Source organism: Pungitius pungitius, unplaced genomic scaffold (assembly GCF_949316345.1).
Source record: "Pungitius pungitius unplaced genomic scaffold, fPunPun2.1 scaffold_49, whole genome shotgun sequence".
Classification (NCBI taxonomy): Eukaryota; Metazoa; Chordata; class Actinopteri; order Perciformes; family Gasterosteidae; genus Pungitius; species Pungitius pungitius.
In genome coordinates, this window is record NW_026909924.1 from 119,410 (window position 1) to 141,487 (window position 22,078).

Genomic DNA, 22,078 nt, shown 5'->3' on the forward strand with positions numbered 1-22,078 from the left:
ACATGACCTTGCGGTCCCCTCACTTGAGAAGACCGTCCCTTTCCATTGCTTTGCACATGTATCTACCCAGTTTGTGTCCCAGTTTGTTTCTTGTAGGCAAACAACATCCACATAACTGTTCTGCATTAGTACCTCATTCATTTTCTGGGTATTCCTACAGCTGTTTATATTTTGTGACGCCAGGGTCAGGGACAGGGAAATCATTATAAAGAGCAGTTGCATTAAATTCCTATTTCTTCTTTGTCATCTTCTTCTTCGCTTTCGTCGACCAAACGTTGTGTCTTTTCCTCACCTCTTTTGCTTCATTTGTAAAGTCCATGTCCGATTCTTCAGATGGCTCCGACAACTGCATTGTCTGCGGCCCCGGCTCGCCTTCTCGCCCCTCCTCCACGTCCAGGGAGGACTCTACCTCCACCTGCCTGGCCGATCTCCTCAGCTTCTGCTGTACCGGCTGGACTGCCTGTGCCGGCTCCGTCTCCGTTTCTCCCACCTGCACCTCATCCACTGCATCTTTTCCCGGTTCACCGCCCGGCTCTCCTATCTCCTCTGGTCCCTCGACCGTCTTCGGCCCACTGGTTGCGGTGGTCTGGTGCCGGTCCTCCTCCACTGGCCCCACCGCGCTGCTCTCCTGGATCACCACCGTGCTGCTGTCACCGTGCTCCTCACCCCCTTGCTCTCCCTTCCTCTCCAGATCCGATTCGCTTGACCCAGCTTGACTCATCTCCTCTTCACTCACGTTACATATGCATCTTTCTACTTCATTTTTACATAGGGCACACCTTGTCTGTCTCTTTTGTACACACTCTCTTGCGTAGTGGCCCTGCACACCACACTGGTGGCACATGAATTCTGGGCAGTCTCTGAGGATGTGTCCCGGCTGCATGCACATTCTGCATACTCGAACTTGTTTGTCATGAATGACTCTGAAGTACTCTGCTCCCAACGCCGTGTTAAATTTTGTGGAGTATGGAAGTGACTGAATATGTTGGTTGAACTTCACTCTCACAAACCTTGTCCCATCGGCCACCTTGGTGCCCGGCCACATTCTTCTTTTGATCGGGGACACCGCCGAAACTCCCCATGTTAGCAGTTTGGCTATGATCTCCGAGTCCTCAATGTAATATGGCAGATTTAGGAACGATACTACCAGCTCATCGTTGGTAATTTCACTGACGTGAGCAGTGGCGCCATTAATTTTAAAACCTTCCATGAGTCTCTCTTTTCCCTTCGGGTGGCTCATGGTAGCCTCATATTTGTTGGGGCCTAACACCCGGCAGGCCATAAGACCTCCGCACAGCCCACGGATGCAGCTCATCATTTCCATTATTGGTATGGTATCCTCCCCCTCCATCTCCACTCTCACCGTCAAGCTCTGGTTTCTTTTCCTTTCTTCCTCTCTGGTATTTCTCTCCTCGCTCTCGTTTACGCTTGCCATAAACCTTCTTTTGTCGTCCTCCGTTATCTTGGTCTGTGCTGGTTTGGTCGGCTGGTCTGCCATATTTAATAAAATAAAAATAGACGAAAAACGCCCCTTTCTACCAAAGTGGGGGATATCTAAAAAAGGAGTTTCCCCCCAGGCAGTACAGTACTGCTGGGGGTACTAAACGTCTCAAAGGACAACAAAAAACGCTTAAAGCATCCAAATATAAGCCCAAACAGAGGTGAAAAAGAGAGCCCCTACAAGGAGCCGTGTGGCAAACAAATCTGGTCTACTGGCACTTCCTGCTACCGGCAATGGGCGGAGCCTTCGGTCGTGATCAGACGAGATCGGGCGGAACCAGAGAGGTATGGCCGTAAGCTGCTTTTTATCTTTTTCCTAATCCTTTATAATGCGTCAAAAAATTATGTCACGCCTGCCGTTGGCATCTTTGTGTGGGTTAAATAAGGGTATGCAAAGAAGGCTGTGACATCCTATGGCGAAAATTGGATGGACTAGAGAAGACCCGCCCAGGAGTCCCAGCCAATCGGTGGATGGCCATTGCAGTCCCCGCCACCTCAAATGGCCTGACGAGGGTATGGACGTAAGCCACCTTTCATCTTCTTCCTATTGCATCTCTTCTACAATGTGATCAACTTTTTACAATTGTGTAGGTGTACAAGCTACGGCGCTGGGCGGCTTTCAGAGAGAGAAGTGAAAAAGCTTACGGCACCTGGGATTCCCAGGCGGTCTTCCATCCAGGTACTAACCAGGCCCTGCTCTGCTTAGCTTCCGAGATCAGACGAGATCGGGCGGAACCAGAGAGGTATGGCCGTAAGCTGCTTTTTATCTTTTTCCTAATCCTTTATAATGCGTCAAAAAATTATGTCACGCCTGCCGTTGGCATCTTTGTGTGGGTTAAATAAGGGTATGCAAAGAAGGCTGTGACATCCTATGGCGAAAATTGGATGGACTAGAGAAGACCCGCCCAGGAGTCCCAGCCAATCGGTGGATGGCCATTGCAGTCCCCGCCACCTCAAATGGCCTGACGAGGGTATGGACGTAAGCCACCTTTCATCTTCTTCCTATTGCATCTCTTCTACAATGTGATCAACTTTTTACAATTGTGTAGGTGTACAAGCTACGGCGCTGGGCGGCTTTCAGAGAGAGAAGTGAAAAAGCTTACGGCACCTGGGATTCCCAGGCGGTCTTCCATCCAGGTACTAACCAGGCCCTGCTCTGCTTAGCTTCCGAGATCAGACGAGATCGGGCGGAACCAGAGAGGTATGGCCGTAAGCTGCTTTTCATCTTTTTCCTAATCCTTTAAAACGTGTCAAAGATAATCAGAAGTTTCTTTTTCTAAAATTGAAGCAGTTCTTAGCATTGGCAAGAGAGGTTCCTAAAACCTGAAGGGAACTTTACTTTTCTTCACTGGTAAATCTAACATGTTTGGTTAGCACCTGTATTTCAACGGCTAAATTACAAACAAAAGTATGCCAATTGTTAAATGTTGATCAACACTAATTTAGCAATCATGAAACGGAATCATTTTGGATAATATTGTCTAATTTCCTTTCATATGCAACGTTAAAACAACACTAAACATGCATCTCTTCAACAATGTGATATACTTTTTGTAATTTGTAGGTGTACAATCTGCGGCGCTCTGCAGCTTTCAGAGAGAAGTGAAAAAGCTTACGGCACCTGGGATTCCCAGGCGGTCTTCCATCCAGGTACTAACCAGGCCCTGGTCTGCTTAGCTTCCGAGATCAGACGAGATCGGGCGGAACCAGAGAGGTATGGCCGTAAGCTGCTTTTTATCTTTTTCCTAATCCTTTATAATGCGTCAAAAAATTATGTCACGCCTGCCGTTGGCATCTTTGTGTGGGTTAAATAAGGGTATGCAAAGAAGGCTGTGACATCCTATGGCGAAAATTGGATGGACTAGAGAAGACCCGCCCAGGAGTCCCAGCCAATCGGTGGATGGCCATTGCAGTCCCCGCCACCTCAAATGGCCTGACGATGGTATGGACGTAAGCCACCTTTCATCTTCTTCCTATTGCATCTCTTCTACAATGTGATCAACTTTTTACAATTGTGTAGGTGTACAAGCTACGTCGCTGGGCGGCTTTCAGAGAGAGAAGTGAAAAAGCTTACGGCACCTGGGATTCCCAGGCGGTCTTCCATCCAGGTACTAACCAGGCCCTGCTCTGCTTAGCTTCCGAGATCAGACGAGATCGGGCGGAACCAGAGAGGTATGGCCGTAAGCTGCTTTTCAACTTTTTCCTAATCCTTTAAAACGTGTCAAAGATAATCAGAAGTTTCTTTTTCTAAAATTGAAGCAGTTCTTAGCATTGGCAAGAGAGGTTCCTAAAACCTAAAGGGAACTTTACTTTTCTTCACTGGTAAATCTAACATGTTTGGTTAGCACCTGTATTTCAACGGCTAAATTACAAACAAAAGTATGCCAATTGTTAAATGTTGATCAACACTAATTTAGCAACCATGAAACGGAATCATGTTTGATAATATTGTCTAAATGCCTTTCATATCCAACGTTAAAACAACAATAAACATGCATCTCTTCAACAATGTGATATACTTTTTGTAATTTGTAGGTGTACAATCTGCGGCGCTCTGCAGCTTTCAGAGAGAAGTGAAAAAGCTTACGGCACCTGGGATTCCCAGGCGGTCTTCCATCCAGGTACTAACCAGGCCCTGCTCTGCTTAGCTTCCGAGATCAGACGAGATCGGGCGGAACCAGAGAGGTATGGCCGTAAGCTGCTTTATATCTTTTTCCTAATCCTTTATAATGCGTCAATGAATTATGACACGCCTGCCGTTGGCATCTTTGTGTGGGTTAAATAAGGGTATGCAAAGAAGGCTGTGACATCCCATGCCGAAAATTGGATGGACTAGAGAAGACCCGCCCAGGGGTCCCAGCCAATCGGTGAATGGCCATTGCAGTCCCCGCCACCTCAAATGGCCTGACGATGGTATGGACGTAAGCCACCTTTCATCTTCTTCCTATTGCATCTCTTCTACAATGTGAAATTTTTTTTACAATTGTGTAGGTGTACAATCTACGGCGCTGGGCGGCTTTCAGAGAGAGAAGTGAAAAAGCTTACGGCACCTGGGATTCCCAGGCGGTCTTCCATCCAGGTACTAACCAGGCCCTGCTCTGCTTAGCTTCCGAGATCAGACGAGATCGGGCGGAACCAGAGAGGTATGGCCGTAAGCTGCTTTTCATCTTTTTCCTAATCCTTTAAAACGTGTCAAAGTTAATCAGAAGTTTCTTTTTCTAAAATTGAAGCAGTTCTTAGCATTGGCAAGAGAGGTTCCTAAAGCCTGAAGGTAACTTTACTTTTCTTCACTGGCAATTCTAACATGTTGGGTTAGCACCTGTATTTCAACGGCTAAATTACAAACAATAGTATGCCAATCGTAAATGTTGATCAACACTGATTTAGCAATCATGAAACGGAATCTTTTTGGATAATATTGTCTAATTTCCTTTCATATCCAACGTTAAAACAGGTGTTCAATCTGCCGCGCTCGGCGGCTTTCGGAGAGAGAAGTGAAAAAGCTTACGGCACCTGGGATTCCCAGGCGGTCTTCCATCCAGGTACTTACCAGGCCCTGCTCTGCTTAGCTTCCGAGATCAGACGAGATCGGGCGGAACCAGAGAGGTATGGCCGTAAGCTGCTTTTCATCTTTTTCCTAATCCTTTAAAACGTGTCAAAGTTAATCAGAAGTTTCTTTTTCTAAAATTGAAGTAGTTCTTAGCATTGGCAAGAGAGGTTCCTAAAGCCTGAAGGTAACTTTACTTTTCTTCACTGGCAATTCTAACATGTTGGGTTAGCACCTGTATTTCAACGGCTAAATTACAAACAATAGTATGCCAATCGTAAATGTTGATCAACACTGATTTAGCAATCATGAAACGGAATCATTTTGGATAATATTGTCTAATTTCCTTTCATATCCAACGTTAAAACAGGTGTACAATCTGCGGCGCTCGGCGGCTTTCGGAGAGAGAAGTGAAAAAGCTTACGGCACCTGGGATTCCCAGGCGGTCTTCCATCCAGGTACTAACCAGGCCCTGCTCTGCTTAGCTTCCGAGATCAGACGAGATCGGGCGGAACTTTTTTTTTTATCTTTTATTATCAAAAATACATGACATTTTATTTTAAAATACATACAACCCAGAGGGTACCGACATACAAAACAAAATAAAACACTACACAAAACCATACGAAAGAAAACCCTAAAACAAAGGGCCTTCTAGGGGGTAATCCACACAACCTTATTTTCACACAACCATATGGTTCACAAGGAGAAGCATAACTTCTCCTCTTCATCAATGCTACATATTGTGGTACCTTCCATAAAATGTTTCTTGCACCATTCCCTTTTACACATAAATAACAGCTTTACATGCGCTTTAAACATATTCTTAAACATTTCAATTACGTCTGTTTTTTTGTGATCAAATAGCGCCCTGTTCCTTTTTAAGAGTACCGCATATCTCGCAAAGCCAAGAATGGTGTTGGTTGCAATTGTTGTACTATCTTTCTTTTTTGGCAAGCCAAAAAGCCAGACCCACTCCCACTGGCCAATGTGTTTGGCCCCCACTCCACAACAGGTCATCAATATAGATTTGATATATGTGTGAATGGAATTTAAACCGGAACATTTCAAAAATAGATGCTCCAGATCTTCGTCTTCCCTTTCACACACAGCACACGTCCTTTGAAAAATGTTTTTGTGGATCTGATGCAGGACAATACTAGTGTATATCCTCCTGTGCCTCAGCTTGAAATCTGCTTGGAATAAAGCATGTGGTAGGTGAGGTACATCTAAATTTAACCAAATGGTCCCCATCTGCTCATCTGGGAAAAGTTCCTTCCACCTTTTCTCCGATGCAGGCTTCATGGCCACTTTCCGTACCAGTATGTTATAAATGCATTTTGTTTTGGCTTTACCTATTGGCGTATACTTGTCCCCGAGGCACAGAAGGAATTCCATTCCATCGTCCTGCATCCGCTCCTCGTCATCTGTAAGGTGTAACCAATCATTGTCCACACAGTTAAAAACTCTTGCACCAACATCTCTAATTTGTTTTGCTCTATACCTAACATTGGCTCTTTTGAGGCCTACTTCCGTTTTGTTTATATCAAAAACCCAATCTCCTGCTGCTTTACATATGCTCCCCAAGGAGGTCAACCCCGCACTCTCGAGTGCTTTCGACACAATGGGCCTTCCTGCATAAACAAAGAAAGGGGAGTTGAGAAAAGGTAACTGCATCACGTGCGCTCTCCATTTGCAGTCAAGGCTGAGGTGGGGAAGAATCTTGTCCCAAGCCTCCAGCACCTCACGATAGAACCCCGGCAGCCCCCCAATCACATCCCTGGGACTGAAGGCACCTAAATTGAAGTAGCTCTTCTCTCTGTATTCAGCCAGGAGCCCTGCCAGGGTGTCTTTCCAAGGATGCTTCCTCTTCGCATCCAAAAACCGTCCAAGCATTTTAACCCTTAGCGCATCTCTTTTGGCACTAATATCCATCAGAGTTAGACCCCCCTCCTCTTTCTTAGCTATTAAGGTCTTGCGTGCTATCATATTTCCCTTCCCCCTCCACAAAAAAGAGGATGTCACACTATTCAGAGAATGGAGCGCCCATTCGGGCAGCTCGCAAGATCCCAAAATATGTACAATTGTTGACAGTACCAGCGCATTACACACTTTTACCTTCCCTCTGATGGTAAGCCCACGGGCCTGCCACATATTACAGATATTTCTAGTTCGTTTTATGGCTTCATGCCAGTTTTTATCCCGGGCAGCGCTTTCGTTTTTCCCTATATACACTCCTAAAACTTTCCTCTCATCTACTAATTTGAAACCCCATTTATTTATATCCATGCTATCTTCTTTAAACACCATTATTTCTGATTTCCCACTGTTAACTTTAGCTCCCGAAGCCTTTTCGTAATCATTTATATGATTCATTACCCTCTCTATATATGTACTATTTCTTAAAAATATATTAATATCATCTGCATACTGTACTACTTTTAAATTCCTATTCCCATTCGTATTGATCCCCACTATCCTATCATCGTTATTTATCATTAAAGCCAACGGTTCTACCACCAGGCTGAAGAGCGTAGCTGACATAGGGCATCCCTGTCGTATTGACCTCCGCAGCCCCACCTGATCGGTCAGGAACCCATTTACCTTAATCCTGCTTCTGGCATTCACATACAATAATTTAACCCAGTTAATATATCTCTCCCCAAAACCATATTTACTTAACACCTCCCACAAAAAACTATGCTCTACTCGATCAAACGCTTTCTCTAGATCGATCCCCAATAAACACCCACCTTCCCTATTTAGGATCCCCACTACATTTTTTACCGTTATTATATTATCATTAATCTCCCTGCCTGGAATACCATACGTTTGCGTTTCTGTAACAATACCTTTTATCACCTCCCTCATCCTAAAGGCTAATATTTTTGCAATGATTTTATAATCCATATTTAAAACACTTATTGGTCTGTAATAGTCTAACTTATCTTTACTCCCTTTCTTCTTGTATATTAATGTGATGATCCCCTCCGTAAGCTTATCTGAAGTTTTTTTTCCTTCTCCATTTCTTCAAACACTTGAAGCAGGATTGGGGAGAAAAACTCTGGGAAACCCTGATACAGTTCTGCCGTAAGTCCGTCGGACCCCGGGCTCTTATTCTTTTTAAGATTTTTGATTGCAGTCTCTATGTCCTGTACAGCTATATCCTTATCACAAAGGACTTTGTCATTTGCACTTATTTTTTTCTCAATGTGGCTGGTAATCCGTTCTATCTGCTCTTTCTCTGGGCTTTGCCCTTTATATAACTCCTCATAGTATTCATGTACTATACCCAATATCTCATCTTTTTCTTTACATATCACACCACTTTTGTTCTGCAGTTGCTGTATATGTTGTCTCTCCTGCGTTACTTTTTCCAGCCCCAAGAAGTAAGCCGTGCTTCTTTCCCCTTCAAGCAGTGCCTGAGACCTACTCCTCACCGCTGCACCTTTGCATCTTTTGGCCTCAAACTCTGCAAGTTTTATTTTATACACTTCATATTCCTCGCTACTATACTTTTCATCCAATTCCATCTTTTCTATTTCCACATTCAACAACTCGTTTATTATACTTTCCTTTCTCTTTTCTTCCCATCTTTTCTCTCGACTATAGTTGATACTTAATTTTTTGATTCTCAGTTTAATATCTTCCCAGAATTCTATTTTATTATCAACATATTTTATACCACTCATTCCATTAATTAATAGATTCCTGATCTTATTTTTATATATCTTGTCCTCTAATAAGCTGTTATTGTGGCACCATATCCCTCTTCCCCTTTTAACAGTGACATCTCCCAACTTCAATTCAATTTGAGCATGATCGCTCCATGTGTTGAATATGTACTGAATGTCATAAGTCTGTCTGATCATCCCTGATGCTACCAGAGCCAAATCTATACGGGACTGCTTTAATCGACCCTGCACGATTTGCCTCCTTGAAAACCCTCTAGTGCTGGGGTGGAGTACCCTCCACACATCAATCAAGTTTGAACCCGAAATTAGGTTTTTGAGTACCGTCCTACTTGAATCATTCTTATATGTGTTGTTTTTAGAGCTATCTCTGTTGCTCAGAACCACGTTAAAGTCTCCTATTATTATAGTTTTGTTGTTGATCCACCTATTTAAATCCATAAAAAATTTCTTCCTATCATTCTCTACGTTCGGAGCATGTATATTTATTAATCTAATAATTTCATCATTGACTAAAATTTCTAGAATTATACATTTACCATCATTGCCTCTATAAATGCATTTGCTATTGGTATCATGTTGTTTTTTTATCAACACCGCTACTCCTCCTGTTCTTCCACTTCCTTCAGCAGAGTATACCGTCCCTCTCCAATGCTTGTGTACATATTTGGTTGTGATCAAGTCCCAGTGTGTTTCTTGAAGACACAATATGTCTGTCAGATGGTTCTTACTAAACACTGCTTGAATCTTGTCTGCATTTCTGAAACCATTTGTATTTAGGGAGGTTATACTTATATCCACAGAACCCATTAGCGCATACATAAATATTATTATCATGAACGTGTTCATTATGGCTTATCCTTAGAGCAAGGATTTTTTTTCTTCCTTGCCCTGTTTTTCCCCCCCTGCTCCCCCCGCCTCTTTCTCACCTCTATTATTTTTTCCACATCCATTTCAGAGTCTGATGCGGTATCCAGCAGCAAAGGTGGAGTCCCACCGGTGTTGACGTCCACTGCATCCAGGGTGGCTCCCATCCCCAAAAACTCACTCTCTATTGCCTCAGCGGTAGGTGGCGTGCTCTCTGGAGCCCTGTTCTGCACCTCTGTCTCTTGCCCAAACGCCTGTGTCTTTTCAGGCTCCTCCTGCAACAGTGGTTTTCTCAGCCTGCCGTCCTGCACCTTCCCTTTTCCTTGGCTTGGCGCCGCCTCAGGTGCAGCCGTTGAAACGGTCGTCTCCTCCTCAGCCGCTTCCAGCCATTCCGGAAATACCTCCAGCACGCCCACGCTGCTCTCATCCTCTTCCTCATGACCACCTGCATCCTCGTCGCTGCCGCCGATCCCCTCCTTGTCGCTTTCTCCTTCTTCCTCACCCCTCTCTTGGGTGCTGGCTCCAGTTTGGCTCGGTTCCTCCTCCCGCATGTTACATCTGCAATGCTCCGTCTCCTCCCCGCATAGGGTACACTTTTTCTGATGTTTTCGGGGGCATTCTCTGGCGTAGTGCCCCTGTACCCCACACTGGTGGCACATAAACTCCGGACAGTCCCGTACTATGTGTCCTGGCTGCATGCACATCCGGCACACCCTCACCTGTTTGTCATGCAACACCCTGAAATATTCTGCCCCCAATACAGTGTTGAATTTTGTAGAATATGGGAGTGACTGTACATGTTCATTAAATCTGACCCGGACAAATCTTGTCCCGTCTGCCACCTTGGTGCCTGGCCACATCCGTCTTTTATAAGGGGAGACCGCAGAGACCCCCCAACCCCTCAGTTTGCACTCAATCTCAGTGTCCTCTATATAATATGGTAGGTTGAGAAAAGAAACAACCAGTTCATCATTGCTGATTTCCCTTGCATGGACCTTGGTATCACCTATTTTGAAGCCATCCATGAGCCTCTGCTTCCCTTTTGGGTGGCTCATGGTGACTTCATACTTCTTTGGGTTTATCACCCGGCAGGCCATGAGTCCTCCACAAATCTCCTTAATGCAGTGCATCAGTTCCATTACAGGGATCGTAATATCCCCCTCTGTCTCCACACTCACGGTCAAGCTCCGCTGTCTTTTCCCGTCCTCATTGTTATTCTCGCCGTCATTCCCACTTGTCTTCTCCTTTCTTTGTCCATCTGCCATCATCTTCATCATTGGCATCTGCCCACTTTGTGTTTGTTCACGCTGTTGGTCCATCATTGAAAAAAGGGATGAAAAAAACCCTCACACAAAAAAGGATAATTCCTTCGAGTATGCACAAAACCCGGTAAAAAAGAAAAAAGTCCCCCAGACAGTGTAACACTGCTGGGGGATATTAAACAACAAAGTCTCACAAAGAAAAACAATCTCACTCAGAGCATTGAAATCTCAAGAAAAAAGAGAAGGGAAAAAAAGTCCTCCAAAAGACGTGTGCCAAACAAATCTAGCTTGTAACTCACTTCCTGCAATGGGCGGAGCCTTCACATGTGATCAGACGAGATCGGGCGGAACCAGAGAGGTATGGCCGTAAGCTGCTTTTCATCTTTTTCCTAATCCTTTAAAACGTGTCAAAGATAATCAGAAGTTTCTTTTTCTAAAATTGAAGCAGTTCTTAGCATTGGCAAGAGAGGTTCCTAAAGCCTGAAGGTAACTTTACTTTTCTTCACTGGCAATTCTAACATGTTGGGTTAGCACCTGTATTTCAACGGCTAAATTACAAACAATAGTATGCCAATCGTAAATGTTGATCAACACTAATTTAGCAATCATGAAACGGAATCATTTTGGATAATATTGTCTAATTTCCTTTCATATCCAACGTTAAAACAACACTAAACATGCATCTCTTCAACAATGTGATATTCTTTTTGTAATTTGTAGGTGTACAATCTGCGGCGCTGGGCGGCATTCGGAGAGAGAAGTGAAAAAGCTTACGGCACCTGGGATTCCCAGGCGGTCTTCCATCCAGGTACTAACCAGGCCCTGCTCTGCTTAGCTTCCGAGATCAGACGAGATCGGGCGGAACCAGAGAGGTATGGCCGTAAGCTGCTTTTTATCTTTTTCCTAATCCTTTATAATGCGTCAAAGAATTATGACACGCCTGCCGTTGGCATCTTTGTGTGGGTTAAATAAGGGTATGCAAAGAAGGCTGTGACATCCCATGCCGAAAATTGGATGGACTAGAGAAGACCCGCCCAGGGGTCCCAGCCAATCGGTGAATGGCCATTGCAGTCCCCGCCACCTCAAATGGCCTGACGATGGTATGGACGTAAGCCACCTTTCATCTTCTTCCTATTGCATGTCTTCTACAATGTGAATTTTTTTTTACAATTGTGTAGGTGTACAATCTACGGCGCTGGGCGGCTTTCAGAGAGAGAAGTGAAAAAGCTTACGGCACCTGGGATTCCCAGGCGGTCTTCCATCCAGGTACTAACCAGGCCCTGCTCTGCTTAGCTTCCGAGATCAGACGAGATCGGGCGGAACCAGAGAGGTATGGCCGTAAGCTGCTTTTCATCTTTTTCCTAATCCTTTAAAACGTGTCAAAGATAATCAGAAGTTTCTTTTTCTAAAATTGAAGCAGTTCTTAGCATTGGCAAGAGAGGTTCCTAAAGCCTGAAGGTAACTTTACTTTTCTTCACTGGCAATTCTAACATGTTGGGTTAGCACCTGTATTTCAACGGCTAAATTACAAACAATAGTATGCCAATCGTAAATGTTGATCAACACTAATTTAGCAATCATGAAACGGAATCATTTTGGATAATATTGTCTAATTTTCTTTCATATCCAACGTTAAAACAACACTAAACATGCATCTCTTCAACAATGTGATATTCTTTTTGTAATTTGTAGGTGTACAATCTGCGGCGCTCGGCGGCTTTCGGAGAGAGAAGTGAAAAAGCTTACGGCACCTAGGATTCCCAGGCGGTCTTCCATCCAGGTACTAACCAGGCCCTGCTCTGCTTAGCTTCCGAGATCAGACGAGATCGGGCGGAACCAGAGAGGTATGGCCGTAAGCTGCTTTTTATCTTTTTCCTAATCCTTTATAATGCGTCAATGAATTATGACACGCCTGCCGTTGGCATCTTTGTGTGGGTTAAATAAGGGTATGCAAAGAAGGCTGTGACATCCCATGCCGAAAATTGGATGGACTAGAGAAGACCCGCCCAGGGGTCCCAGCCAATCGGTGAATGGCCATTGCAGTCCCCGCCACCTCAAATGGCCTGACGATAGTATGGACGTAAGCCACCTTTCATCTTCTTCCTATTGCATCTCTTCTACAATGTGAATTTTTTTTTACAATTGTGCAGGTGTACAATTTACGGCGCTGGGCGGCTTTCAGAGAGAGAAGTGAAAAAGCTTACGGCACCTGGGATTCCCAGGCGGTCTTCCATCCAGGTACTAACCAGGCCCTGCTCTGCTTAGCTTCCGAGATCAGACGAGATCGGGCGGAACCAGAGAGGTATGGCCGTAAGCTGCTTTTCATCTTTTTCCTAATCCTTTAAAACGTGTCAAAGATAATCAGAAGTTTCTTTTTCTAAAATTGAAGCAGTTCTTAGCATTGGCAAGAGAGGTTCCTAAAGCCTGAAGGTAACTTTACTTTTCTTCACTGGCAATTCTAACATGTTGGGTTAGCACCTGTATTTCAACGGCTAAATTACAAACAATAGTATGCCAATCGTAAATGTTGATCAACACTAATTTAGCAATCATGAAACGGAATCATTTTGGATAATATTGTCTAATTTCCTTTCATATCCAACGTTAAAACAACACTAAACATGCATCTCTTCAACAATGTGATATTCTTTTTGTAATTTGTAGGTGTACAATCTGCGGCGCTGGGCGGCTTTCGGAGAGAGAAGTGAAAAAGCTTACGGCACCTGGGATTCCCAGGCGGTCTTCCATCCAGGTACTAACCAGGCCCTGCACTGCTTAGCTTCCGAGATCAGACGAGATCGGGCGGAACCAGAGAGGTATGGCCGTAAGCTGTTTTTATCTTTTTCCTAATCCTTTATAATGCGTCAATGAATTATGACACGCCTGCCGTTGGCATCTTTGTGTGGGTTAAATAAGGGTATGCAAAGAAGGCTGTGACATCCCATGCCGAAAATTGGATGGACTAGAGAAGACCCGCCCAGGGGTCCCAGCCAATCGGTGAATGGCCATTGCAGTCCCCGCCACCTCAAATGGCCTGACGATGGTATGGACGTAAGCCACCTTTCATCTTCTTCCTATTGCATCTCTTCTACAATGTGACATTTTTTTTACAATTGTGTAGGTGTACAATCTGCGGCGCTGGGCGGCTTTCAGAGAGAGAAGTGAAAAAGCTTACGGCACCTGGGATTCCCAGGCGGTCTTCCATCCAGGTACTAACCAGGCCCTGCTCTGCTTAGCTTCCGAGATCAGACGAGATCGGGCGGAACCAGAGAGGTATGGCCGTAAGCTGCTTTTCATCTTTTTCCTAATCCTTTAAAACGTGTCAAAGATAATCAGAAGTTTCTTTTTCTAAAATTGAAGCAGTTCTTAGCATTGGCAAGAGAGGTTCCTAAAGCCTGAAGGTAACTTTACTTTTCTTCACTGGCAATTCTAACATGTTGGGTTAGCACCTGTATTTCAACGGCTAAATTACAAACAATAGTATGCCAATCGTAAATGTTGATCAACACTAATTTAGCAATCATGAAACGGAATCATTTTGGATAATATTGTCTAATTTCCTTTCATATCCAACGTTAAAACAACACTAAACATGCATCTCTTCAACAATGTGATATTCTTTTTGTAATTTGTAGGTGTACAATCTGCGGCGCTCGGCGGCTTTCGGAGAGAGAAGTGAAAAAGCTTACGGCACCTGGGATTCCCAGGCGGTCTTCCATCCAGGTACTAACCAGGCCCTGCTCTGCTTAGCTTCCGAGATCAGACGAGATCGGGCGGAACCAGAGAGGTATGGCCGTAAGCTGCTTTTTATCTTTTTCCTAATCCTTTATAATGCGTCAATGAATTATGACACGCCTGCCGTTGGCATCTTTGTGTGGGTTAAATAAGGGTATGCAAAGAAGGCTGTGACATCCCATGCCGAAAATTGGATGGACTAGAGAAGACCCGCCCAGGGGTCCCAGCCAATCGGTGAATGGCCATTGCAGTCCCCGCCACCTCAAATGGCCTGACGATGGTATGGACGTAAGCCACCTTTCATCTTCTTCCTATTGCATCTCTTCTACAATGTGACATTTTTTTTACAATTGTGTAGGTGTACAATCTACGGCGCTGGGCGGCTTTCAGAGAGAGAAGTGAAAAAGCTTACGGCACCTGGGATTCCCAGGCGGTCTTCCATCCAGGTACTAACCAGGCCCTGCTCTGCTTAGCTTCCGAGATCAGACGAGATCGGGCGGAACCAGAGAGGTATGGCCGTAAGCTGCTTTTCATCTTTTTCCTAATCCTTTAAAACGTGTCAAAGATAATCAGAAGTTTCTTTTTCTAAAATTGAAGCAGTTCTTAGCATTGGCAAGAGAGGTTCCTAAAGCCTGAAGGTAACTTTACTTTTCTTCACTGGCAATTCTAACATGTTGGGTTAGCACCTGTATTTCAACGGCTAAATTACAAACAATAGTATGCCAATCGTAAATGTTGATCAACACTAATTTAGCAATCATGAAACGGAATCATTTTGGATAATATTGTCTAATTTCCTTTCATATCCAACGTTAAAACAACACTAAACATGCATCTCTTCAACAATGTGATATTCTTTTTGTAATTTGTAGGTGTACAATCTGCGGCGCTCGGCGGCTTTCGGAGAGAGAAGTGAAAAAGCTTACGGCACCTGGGATTCCCAGGCGGTCTTCCATCCAGGTACTAACCAGGCCCTGCTCTGCTTAGCTTCCGAGATCAGACGAGATCGGGCGGAACCAGAGAGGTATGGCCGTAAGCTGCTTTTTATCTTTTTCCTAATCCTTTATAATGCGTCAATGAATTATGACACGCCTGCCGTTGGCATCTTTGTGTGGGTTAAATAAGGGTATGCAAAGAAGGCTGTGACATCCCATGCCGAAAATTGGATGGACTAGAGAAGACCCGCCCAGGGGTCCCAGCCAATCGGTGAATGGCCATTGCAGTCCCCGCCACCTCAAATGGCCTGACGATGGTATGGACGTAAGCCACCTTTCATCTTCTTCCTATTGCATCTCTTCTACAATGTGACATTTTTTTTACAATTGTGTAGGTGTACAATCTACGGCGCTGGGCGGCTTTCAGAGAGAGAAGTGAAAAAGCTTACGGCACCTGGGATTCCCAGGCGGTCTTCCATCCAGGTACTAACCAGGCCCTGCTCTGCTTAGCTTCCGAGATCAGACGAGATCGGGCGGAACCAGAGAGGTATGGCAGTAAGCTGCTTTTCATCTTTTTCCTAATCCTTTAAAACGTGTCAAAGATAATCAGAAGTTTCTTTTTCTAAAATTGAAGCAGTTCTTAGCATTGGCAAGAGAGGTTCCTAAAGCCTGAAGGTAACTTTACTTTTCTTCACTGGCAATTCTAACATGTTGGGTTAGCACCTGTATTTCAACGGCTAAATTACAAACAATAGTATGCCAATCGTAAATGTTGATCAACACTAATTTAGCAATCATGAAACGGAATCATTTTGGATAATATTGTCTAATTTCCTTTAATATCCAACGTTAAAACAGGTGTACAATCTGCGGCGCTCGGCGGCTTTCGGAGAGAGAAGTGAAAAAGCTTACGGCACCTGGGATTCCCAGGCGGTCTTCCATCCAGGTACTAACCAGGCCCTGCTCTGCTTAGCTTCCGAGATCAGACGAGATCGGGCGGAACCAGAGAGGTATGGCCGTAAGCTGCTTTTCATCTTTTTCCTAATCCTTTAAAACGTGTCAAAGATAATCAGAAGTTTCTTTTTCTAAAATTGAAGCAGTTCTTAGCATTGGCAAGAGAGGTTCCTAAAGCCTGAAGGTAACTTTACTTTTCTTCACTGGCAATTCTAACATGTTGGGTTAGCACCTGTATTTCAACGGCTAAATTACAAACAATAGTATGCCAATCGTAAATGTTGATCAACACTAATTTAGCAATCATGAAACGGAATCATTTTGGATAATATTGTCTAATTTCCTTTAATATCCAACGTTAAAACAGGTGTACAATCTGCGGCGCTCGGCGGCTTTCGGAGAGAGAAGTGAAAAAGCTTACGGCACCTGGGATTCCCAGGCGGTCTTCCATCCAGGTACTAACCAGGCCCTGCTCTGCTTAGCTTCCGAGATCAGACGAGATCGGGCGGAACCAGAGAGGTATGGCCGTAAGCTGCTTTTCATCTTTTTCCTAATCCTTTAAAACGTGTGAAAGATAATCAGAAGTTTCTTTTTCTAAAATTGAAGCAGTTCTTAGCATTGGCAAGAGAGGTTCCTAAAGCCTGAAGGTAACTTTACTTTTCTTCACTGGCAATTCTAACATGTTGGGTTAGCACCTGTATTTCAACGGCTAAATTACAAACAATAGTATGCCAATCGTAAATGTTGATCAACACTAATTTAGCAATCATGAAACGGAATCATTTTGGATAATATTGTCTAATTTCCTTTCATATCCAACGTTAAAACAACACTAAACATGCATCTCTTCAACAATGTGATATTCTTTTTGTAATTTGTAGGTGTACAATCTGCGGCGCTCGGCGGCTTTCGGAGAGAGAAGTGAAAAAGCTTACGGCACCTGGGATTCCCAGGCGGTCTTCCATCCAGGTACTAACCAGGCCCTGCTCTGCTTAGCTTCCGAGATCAGACGAGATCGGGCGGAACCAGAGAGGTATGGCCGTAAGCTGCTTTTTATCTTTTTCCTAATCCTTTATAATGCGTCAATGAATTATGACACGCCTGCCGTTGGCATCTTTGTGTGGGTTAAATAAGGGTATGCAAAGAAGGCTGTGACATCCCATGCCGAAAATTGGATGGACTAGAGAAGACCCGCCCAGGGGTCCCAGCCAATCGGTGAATGGCCATTGCAGTCCCCGCCACCTCAAATGGCCTGACGATGGTATGGACGTAAGCCACCTTTCATCTTCTTCCTATTGCATCTCTTCTACAATGTGAAATTTTTTTTACAATTGTGTAGGTGTACAATCTACGGCGCTGGGCGGCTTTCAGAGAGAGAAGTGAAAAAGCTTACGGCACCTGGGATTCCCAGGCGGTCTTCCATCCAGGTACTAACCAGGCCCTGCTCTGCTTAGCTTCCGAGATCAGACGAGATCGGGCGGAACCAGAGAGGTATGGCCGTAAGCTGCTTTTCATCTTTTTCCTAATCCTTTAAAACGTGTCAAAGATAATCAGAAGTTTCTTTTTCTAAAATTGAAGCAGTTCTTAGCATTGGCAAGAGAGGTTCCTAAAGCCTGAAGGTAACTTTACTTTTCTTCACTGGCAATTCTAACATGTTGGGTTAGCACCTGTATTTCAACGGCTAAATTACAAACAATAGTATGCCAATCGTAAATGTTGATCAACACTAATTTAGCAATCATGAAACGGAATCATTTTGGATAATATTGTCTAATTTCCTTTCATATCCAACGTTAAAACAACACTAAACATGCATCTCTTCAACAATGTGATATTCTTTTTGTAATTTGTAGGTGTACAATCTGCGGCGCTCGGCGGCTTTCGGAGAGAGAAGTGAAAAAGCTTACGGCACCTGGGATTCCCAGGCGGTCTTCCATCCAGGTACTAACCAGGCCCTGCTCTGCTTAGCTTCCGAGATCAGACGAGATCGGGCGGAACCAGAGAGGTATGGCCGTAAGCTGCTTTTTATCTTTTTCCTAATCCTTTATAATGCGTCAATGAATTATGACACGCCTGCCGTTGGCATCTTTGTGTGGGTTAAATAAGGGTATGCAAAGAAGGCTGTGACATCCCATGCCGAAAATTGGATGGACTAGAGAAGACCCGCCCAGGGGTCCCAGCCAATCGGTGAATGGCCATTGCAGTCCCCGCCACCTCAAATGGCCTGACGATGGTATGGACGTAAGCCACCTTTCATCTTCTTCCTATTGCATCTCTTCTACAATGTGACATTTTTTTTACAATTGTGTAGGTGTACAATCTACGGCGCTGGGCGGCTTTCAGAGAGAGAAGTGAAAAAGCTTACGGCACCTGGGATTCCCAGGCGGTCTTCCATCCAGGTACTAACCAGGCCCTGCTCTGCTTAGCTTCCGAGATCAGACGAGATCGGGCGGAACCAGAGAGGTATGGCCGTAAGCTGCTTTTCATCTTTTTCCTAATCCTTTAAAACGTGTCAAAGATAATCAGAAGTTTCTTTTTCTAAAATTGAAGCAGTTCTTAGCATTGGCAAGAGAGGTTCCTAAAGCCTGAAGGTAACTTTACTTTTCTTCACTGGCAATTCTAACATGTTGGGTTAGCACCTGTATTTCAACGGCTAAATTACAAACAATAGTATGCCAATCGTAAATGTTGATCAACACTAATTTAGCAATCATGAAACGGAATCATTTTGGATAATATTGTCTAATTTCCTTTCATATCCAACGTTAAAACAACACTAAACATGCATCTCTTCAACAATGTGATATTCTTTTTGTAATTTGTAGGTGTACAATCTGCGGCGCTCGGCGGCTTTCGGAGAGAGAAGTGAAAAAGCTTACGGCACCTGGGATTCCCAGGCGGTCTTCCATCCAGGTACTAACCAGGCCCTGCTCTGCTTAGCTTCCGAGATCAGACGAGATCGGGCGGAACCAGAGAGGTATGGCCGTAAGCTGCTTTTTATCTTTTTCCTAATCCTTTATAATGCGTCAATGAATTATGACACGCCTGCCGTTGGCATCTTTGTGTGGGTTAAATAAGGGTATGCAAAGAAGGCTGTGACATCCCATGCCGAAAATTGGATGGACTAGAGAAGACCCGCCCAGGGGTCCCAGCCAATCGGTGAATGGCCATTGCAGTCCCCGCCACCTCAAATGGCCTGACGATGGTATGGACGTAAGCCACCTTTCATCTTCTTCCTATTGCATCTCTTCTACAATGTGAAATTTTTTTTACAATTGTGTAGGTGTACAATCTACGGCGCTGGGCGGCTTTCAGAGAGAGAAGTGAAAAAGCTTACGGCACATGGGATTCCCAGGCGGTCTTCCATCCAGGTACTAACCAGGCCCTGCTCTGCTTAGCTTCCGAGATCAGACGAGATCGGGCGGAACCAGAGAGGTATGGCCGTAAGCTGCTTTTCATCTTTTTCCTAATCCTTTAAAACGTGTCAAAGATAATCAGAAGTTTCTTTTTCTAAAATTGAAGCAGTTCTTAGCATTGGCAAGAGAGGTTCCTAAAGCCTGAAGGTAACTTTACTTTTCTTCACTGGCAATTCTAACATGTTGGGTTAGCACCTGTATTTCAACGGCTAAATTACAAACAATAGTATGCCAATCGTAAATGTTGATCAACACTAATTTAGCAATCATGAAACGGAATCATTTTGGATAATATTGTCTAATTTCCTTTCATATCCAACGTTAAAACAACACTAAACATGCATCTCTTCAACAATGTGATATTCTTTTTGTAATTTGTAGGTGTACAATCTGCGGCGCTCGGCGGCTTTCGGAGAGAGAAGTGAAAAAGCTTACGGCACCTGGGATTCCCAGGCGGTCTTCCATCCAGGTACTAACCAGGCCCTGCTCTGCTTAGCTTCCGAGATCAGACGAGATCGGGCGGAACCAGAGAGGTATGGCCGTAAGCTGCTTTTTATCTTTTTCCTAATCCTTTATAATGCGTCAATGAATTATGACACGCCTGCCGTTGGCATCTTTGTGTGGGTTAAATAAGGGTATGCAAAGAAGGCTGTGACATCCCATGCCGAAAATTGGATGGACTAGAGAAGACCCGCCCAGGGGTCCCAGCCAATCGGTGAATGGCCATTGCAGTCCCCGCCACCTCAAATGGCCTGACGATGGTATGGACGTAAGCCACCTTTCATCTTCTTCCTATTGCATCTCTTCTACAATGTGACATTTTTTTTACAATTGTGTAGGTGTACAATCTACGGCGCTGGGCGGCTTTCAGAGAGAGAAGTGAAAAAGCTTACGGCACCTGGGATTCCCAGGCGGTCTTCCATCCAGGTACTAACCAGGCCCTGCTCTGCTTAGCTTCCGAGATCAGACGAGATCGGGCGGAACCAGAGAGGTATGGCCGTAAGCTGCTTTTCATCTTTTTCCTAATCCTTTAAAACGTGTCAAAGATAATCAGAAGTTTCTTTTTCTAAAATTGAAGCAGTTCTTAGCATTGGCAAGAGAGGTTCCTAAAGCCTGAAGGTAACTTTACTTTTCTTCACTGGCAATTCTAACATGTTGGGTTAGCACCTGTATTTCAACGGCTAAATTACAAACAATAGTATGCCAATCGTAAATGTTGATCAACACTAATTTAGCAATCATGAAACGGAATCATTTTGGATAATATTGTCTAATTTCCTTTCATATCCAACGTTAAAACAGGTGTACAATCTGCGGCGCTCGGCGGCTTTCGGAGAGAGAAGTGAAAAAGCTTACGGCACCTGGGATTCCCAGGCGGTCTTCCATCCAGGTACTAACCAGGCCCTGCTCTGCTTAGCTTCCGAGATCAGACGAGATCGGGCGGAACCAGAGAGGTATGGCCGTAAGCTGCTTTTTATCTTTTTCCTAATCCTTTATAATGCGTCAATGAATTATGACACGCCTGCCGTTGGCATCTTTGTGTGGGTTAAATAAGGGTATGCAAAGAAGGCTGTGACATCCCATGCCGAAAATTGGATGGACTAGAGAAGACCCGCCCAGGGGTCCCAGCCAATCGGTGAATGGCCATTGCAGTCCCCGCCACCTCAAATGGCCTGACGATGGTATGGACGTAAGCCACCTTTCATCTTCTTCCTATTGCATCTCTTCTACAATGTGAAATTTTTTTTACAATTGTGTAGGTGTACAATCTACGGCGCTGGGCGGCTTTCAGAGAGAGAAGTGAAAAAGCTTACGGCACCTGGGATTCCCAGGCGGTCTTCCATCCAGGTACTAACCAGGCCCTGCTCTGCTTAGCTTCCGAGATCAGACGAGATCGGGCGGAACCAGAGAGGTATGGCCGTAAGCTGCTTTTCATCTTTTTCCTAATCCTTTAAAACGTGTCAAAGATAATCAGAAGTTTCTTTTTCTAAAATTGAAGCAGTTCTTAGCATTGGCAAGAGAGGTTCCTAAAGCCTGAAGGTAACTTTACTTTTCTTCACTGGCAATTCTAACATGTTGGGTTAGCACCTGTATTTCAACGGCTAAATTACAAACAATAGTATGCCAATCGTAAATGTTGATCAACACTAATTTAGCAATCATGAAACGG

General features: G+C 44.4%; 29 non-coding genes across 29 annotated transcripts; all 29 read right to left on the reverse strand.

Moving 5' to 3' along the window:
* Positions 1-2,138: 2,138 nt before the first annotated feature.
* Positions 2,139-2,257, reverse strand: LOC134124256 (5S ribosomal RNA). Its single transcript, XR_009955710.1, has one exon. It is a non-coding gene; the product is annotated as a 5S ribosomal RNA (ribosomal RNA).
* Positions 2,258-2,596: 339 nt separating this feature from the next.
* LOC134124257 (5S ribosomal RNA) lies at positions 2,597-2,715 on the reverse strand. The gene has a single exon (XR_009955711.1). It is a non-coding gene; the product is annotated as a 5S ribosomal RNA (ribosomal RNA).
* A 394-nt stretch (positions 2,716-3,109) lies between these two features.
* On the reverse strand, positions 3,110-3,228 carry LOC134124325 (5S ribosomal RNA). The gene has a single exon (XR_009955779.1). It is a non-coding gene; the product is annotated as a 5S ribosomal RNA (ribosomal RNA).
* A 339-nt stretch (positions 3,229-3,567) lies between these two features.
* On the reverse strand, positions 3,568-3,686 carry LOC134124259 (5S ribosomal RNA). Its single transcript, XR_009955713.1, has one exon. It is a non-coding gene; the product is annotated as a 5S ribosomal RNA (ribosomal RNA).
* A 394-nt stretch (positions 3,687-4,080) lies between these two features.
* LOC134124260 (5S ribosomal RNA) lies at positions 4,081-4,199 on the reverse strand. Its single transcript, XR_009955714.1, has one exon. It is a non-coding gene; the product is annotated as a 5S ribosomal RNA (ribosomal RNA).
* A 339-nt stretch (positions 4,200-4,538) lies between these two features.
* On the reverse strand, positions 4,539-4,657 carry LOC134124262 (5S ribosomal RNA). Its single transcript, XR_009955715.1, has one exon. It is a non-coding gene; the product is annotated as a 5S ribosomal RNA (ribosomal RNA).
* A 344-nt stretch (positions 4,658-5,001) lies between these two features.
* Positions 5,002-5,120, reverse strand: LOC134124296 (5S ribosomal RNA). The gene has a single exon (XR_009955749.1). It is a non-coding gene; the product is annotated as a 5S ribosomal RNA (ribosomal RNA).
* A 6,515-nt stretch (positions 5,121-11,635) lies between these two features.
* Positions 11,636-11,754, reverse strand: LOC119199772 (5S ribosomal RNA). Its single transcript, XR_005115974.1, has one exon. It is a non-coding gene; the product is annotated as a 5S ribosomal RNA (ribosomal RNA).
* A 339-nt stretch (positions 11,755-12,093) lies between these two features.
* LOC119202569 (5S ribosomal RNA) lies at positions 12,094-12,212 on the reverse strand. Its single transcript, XR_005115991.1, has one exon. It is a non-coding gene; the product is annotated as a 5S ribosomal RNA (ribosomal RNA).
* Positions 12,213-12,607: 395 nt separating this feature from the next.
* LOC119202570 (5S ribosomal RNA) lies at positions 12,608-12,726 on the reverse strand. The gene has a single exon (XR_005115992.2). It is a non-coding gene; the product is annotated as a 5S ribosomal RNA (ribosomal RNA).
* Positions 12,727-13,065: 339 nt separating this feature from the next.
* On the reverse strand, positions 13,066-13,184 carry LOC119202571 (5S ribosomal RNA). Its single transcript, XR_005115993.1, has one exon. It is a non-coding gene; the product is annotated as a 5S ribosomal RNA (ribosomal RNA).
* A 395-nt stretch (positions 13,185-13,579) lies between these two features.
* LOC119202524 (5S ribosomal RNA) lies at positions 13,580-13,698 on the reverse strand. The gene has a single exon (XR_005115980.2). It is a non-coding gene; the product is annotated as a 5S ribosomal RNA (ribosomal RNA).
* Positions 13,699-14,036: 338 nt separating this feature from the next.
* On the reverse strand, positions 14,037-14,155 carry LOC119202517 (5S ribosomal RNA). Its single transcript, XR_005115975.1, has one exon. It is a non-coding gene; the product is annotated as a 5S ribosomal RNA (ribosomal RNA).
* A 395-nt stretch (positions 14,156-14,550) lies between these two features.
* LOC134124264 (5S ribosomal RNA) lies at positions 14,551-14,669 on the reverse strand. Its single transcript, XR_009955717.1, has one exon. It is a non-coding gene; the product is annotated as a 5S ribosomal RNA (ribosomal RNA).
* Positions 14,670-15,008: 339 nt separating this feature from the next.
* On the reverse strand, positions 15,009-15,127 carry LOC134124265 (5S ribosomal RNA). The gene has a single exon (XR_009955718.1). It is a non-coding gene; the product is annotated as a 5S ribosomal RNA (ribosomal RNA).
* A 395-nt stretch (positions 15,128-15,522) lies between these two features.
* LOC134124266 (5S ribosomal RNA) lies at positions 15,523-15,641 on the reverse strand. Its single transcript, XR_009955719.1, has one exon. It is a non-coding gene; the product is annotated as a 5S ribosomal RNA (ribosomal RNA).
* Positions 15,642-15,980: 339 nt separating this feature from the next.
* LOC134124330 (5S ribosomal RNA) lies at positions 15,981-16,099 on the reverse strand. Its single transcript, XR_009955784.1, has one exon. It is a non-coding gene; the product is annotated as a 5S ribosomal RNA (ribosomal RNA).
* A 344-nt stretch (positions 16,100-16,443) lies between these two features.
* LOC134124268 (5S ribosomal RNA) lies at positions 16,444-16,562 on the reverse strand. Its single transcript, XR_009955721.1, has one exon. It is a non-coding gene; the product is annotated as a 5S ribosomal RNA (ribosomal RNA).
* Positions 16,563-16,906: 344 nt separating this feature from the next.
* LOC134124269 (5S ribosomal RNA) lies at positions 16,907-17,025 on the reverse strand. Its single transcript, XR_009955722.1, has one exon. It is a non-coding gene; the product is annotated as a 5S ribosomal RNA (ribosomal RNA).
* Positions 17,026-17,420: 395 nt separating this feature from the next.
* Positions 17,421-17,539, reverse strand: LOC134124270 (5S ribosomal RNA). Its single transcript, XR_009955723.1, has one exon. It is a non-coding gene; the product is annotated as a 5S ribosomal RNA (ribosomal RNA).
* Positions 17,540-17,878: 339 nt separating this feature from the next.
* On the reverse strand, positions 17,879-17,997 carry LOC134124271 (5S ribosomal RNA). Its single transcript, XR_009955724.1, has one exon. It is a non-coding gene; the product is annotated as a 5S ribosomal RNA (ribosomal RNA).
* Positions 17,998-18,392: 395 nt separating this feature from the next.
* Positions 18,393-18,511, reverse strand: LOC134124272 (5S ribosomal RNA). The gene has a single exon (XR_009955725.1). It is a non-coding gene; the product is annotated as a 5S ribosomal RNA (ribosomal RNA).
* A 339-nt stretch (positions 18,512-18,850) lies between these two features.
* LOC134124273 (5S ribosomal RNA) lies at positions 18,851-18,969 on the reverse strand. Its single transcript, XR_009955726.1, has one exon. It is a non-coding gene; the product is annotated as a 5S ribosomal RNA (ribosomal RNA).
* A 395-nt stretch (positions 18,970-19,364) lies between these two features.
* LOC134124274 (5S ribosomal RNA) lies at positions 19,365-19,483 on the reverse strand. Its single transcript, XR_009955727.1, has one exon. It is a non-coding gene; the product is annotated as a 5S ribosomal RNA (ribosomal RNA).
* Positions 19,484-19,822: 339 nt separating this feature from the next.
* On the reverse strand, positions 19,823-19,941 carry LOC134124326 (5S ribosomal RNA). The gene has a single exon (XR_009955780.1). It is a non-coding gene; the product is annotated as a 5S ribosomal RNA (ribosomal RNA).
* Positions 19,942-20,336: 395 nt separating this feature from the next.
* On the reverse strand, positions 20,337-20,455 carry LOC134124275 (5S ribosomal RNA). The gene has a single exon (XR_009955728.1). It is a non-coding gene; the product is annotated as a 5S ribosomal RNA (ribosomal RNA).
* Positions 20,456-20,794: 339 nt separating this feature from the next.
* On the reverse strand, positions 20,795-20,913 carry LOC134124276 (5S ribosomal RNA). The gene has a single exon (XR_009955729.1). It is a non-coding gene; the product is annotated as a 5S ribosomal RNA (ribosomal RNA).
* A 344-nt stretch (positions 20,914-21,257) lies between these two features.
* LOC134124277 (5S ribosomal RNA) lies at positions 21,258-21,376 on the reverse strand. The gene has a single exon (XR_009955730.1). It is a non-coding gene; the product is annotated as a 5S ribosomal RNA (ribosomal RNA).
* Positions 21,377-21,715: 339 nt separating this feature from the next.
* On the reverse strand, positions 21,716-21,834 carry LOC134124279 (5S ribosomal RNA). Its single transcript, XR_009955732.1, has one exon. It is a non-coding gene; the product is annotated as a 5S ribosomal RNA (ribosomal RNA).
* Between the last annotated feature and the right edge of the window lie 244 nt (positions 21,835-22,078).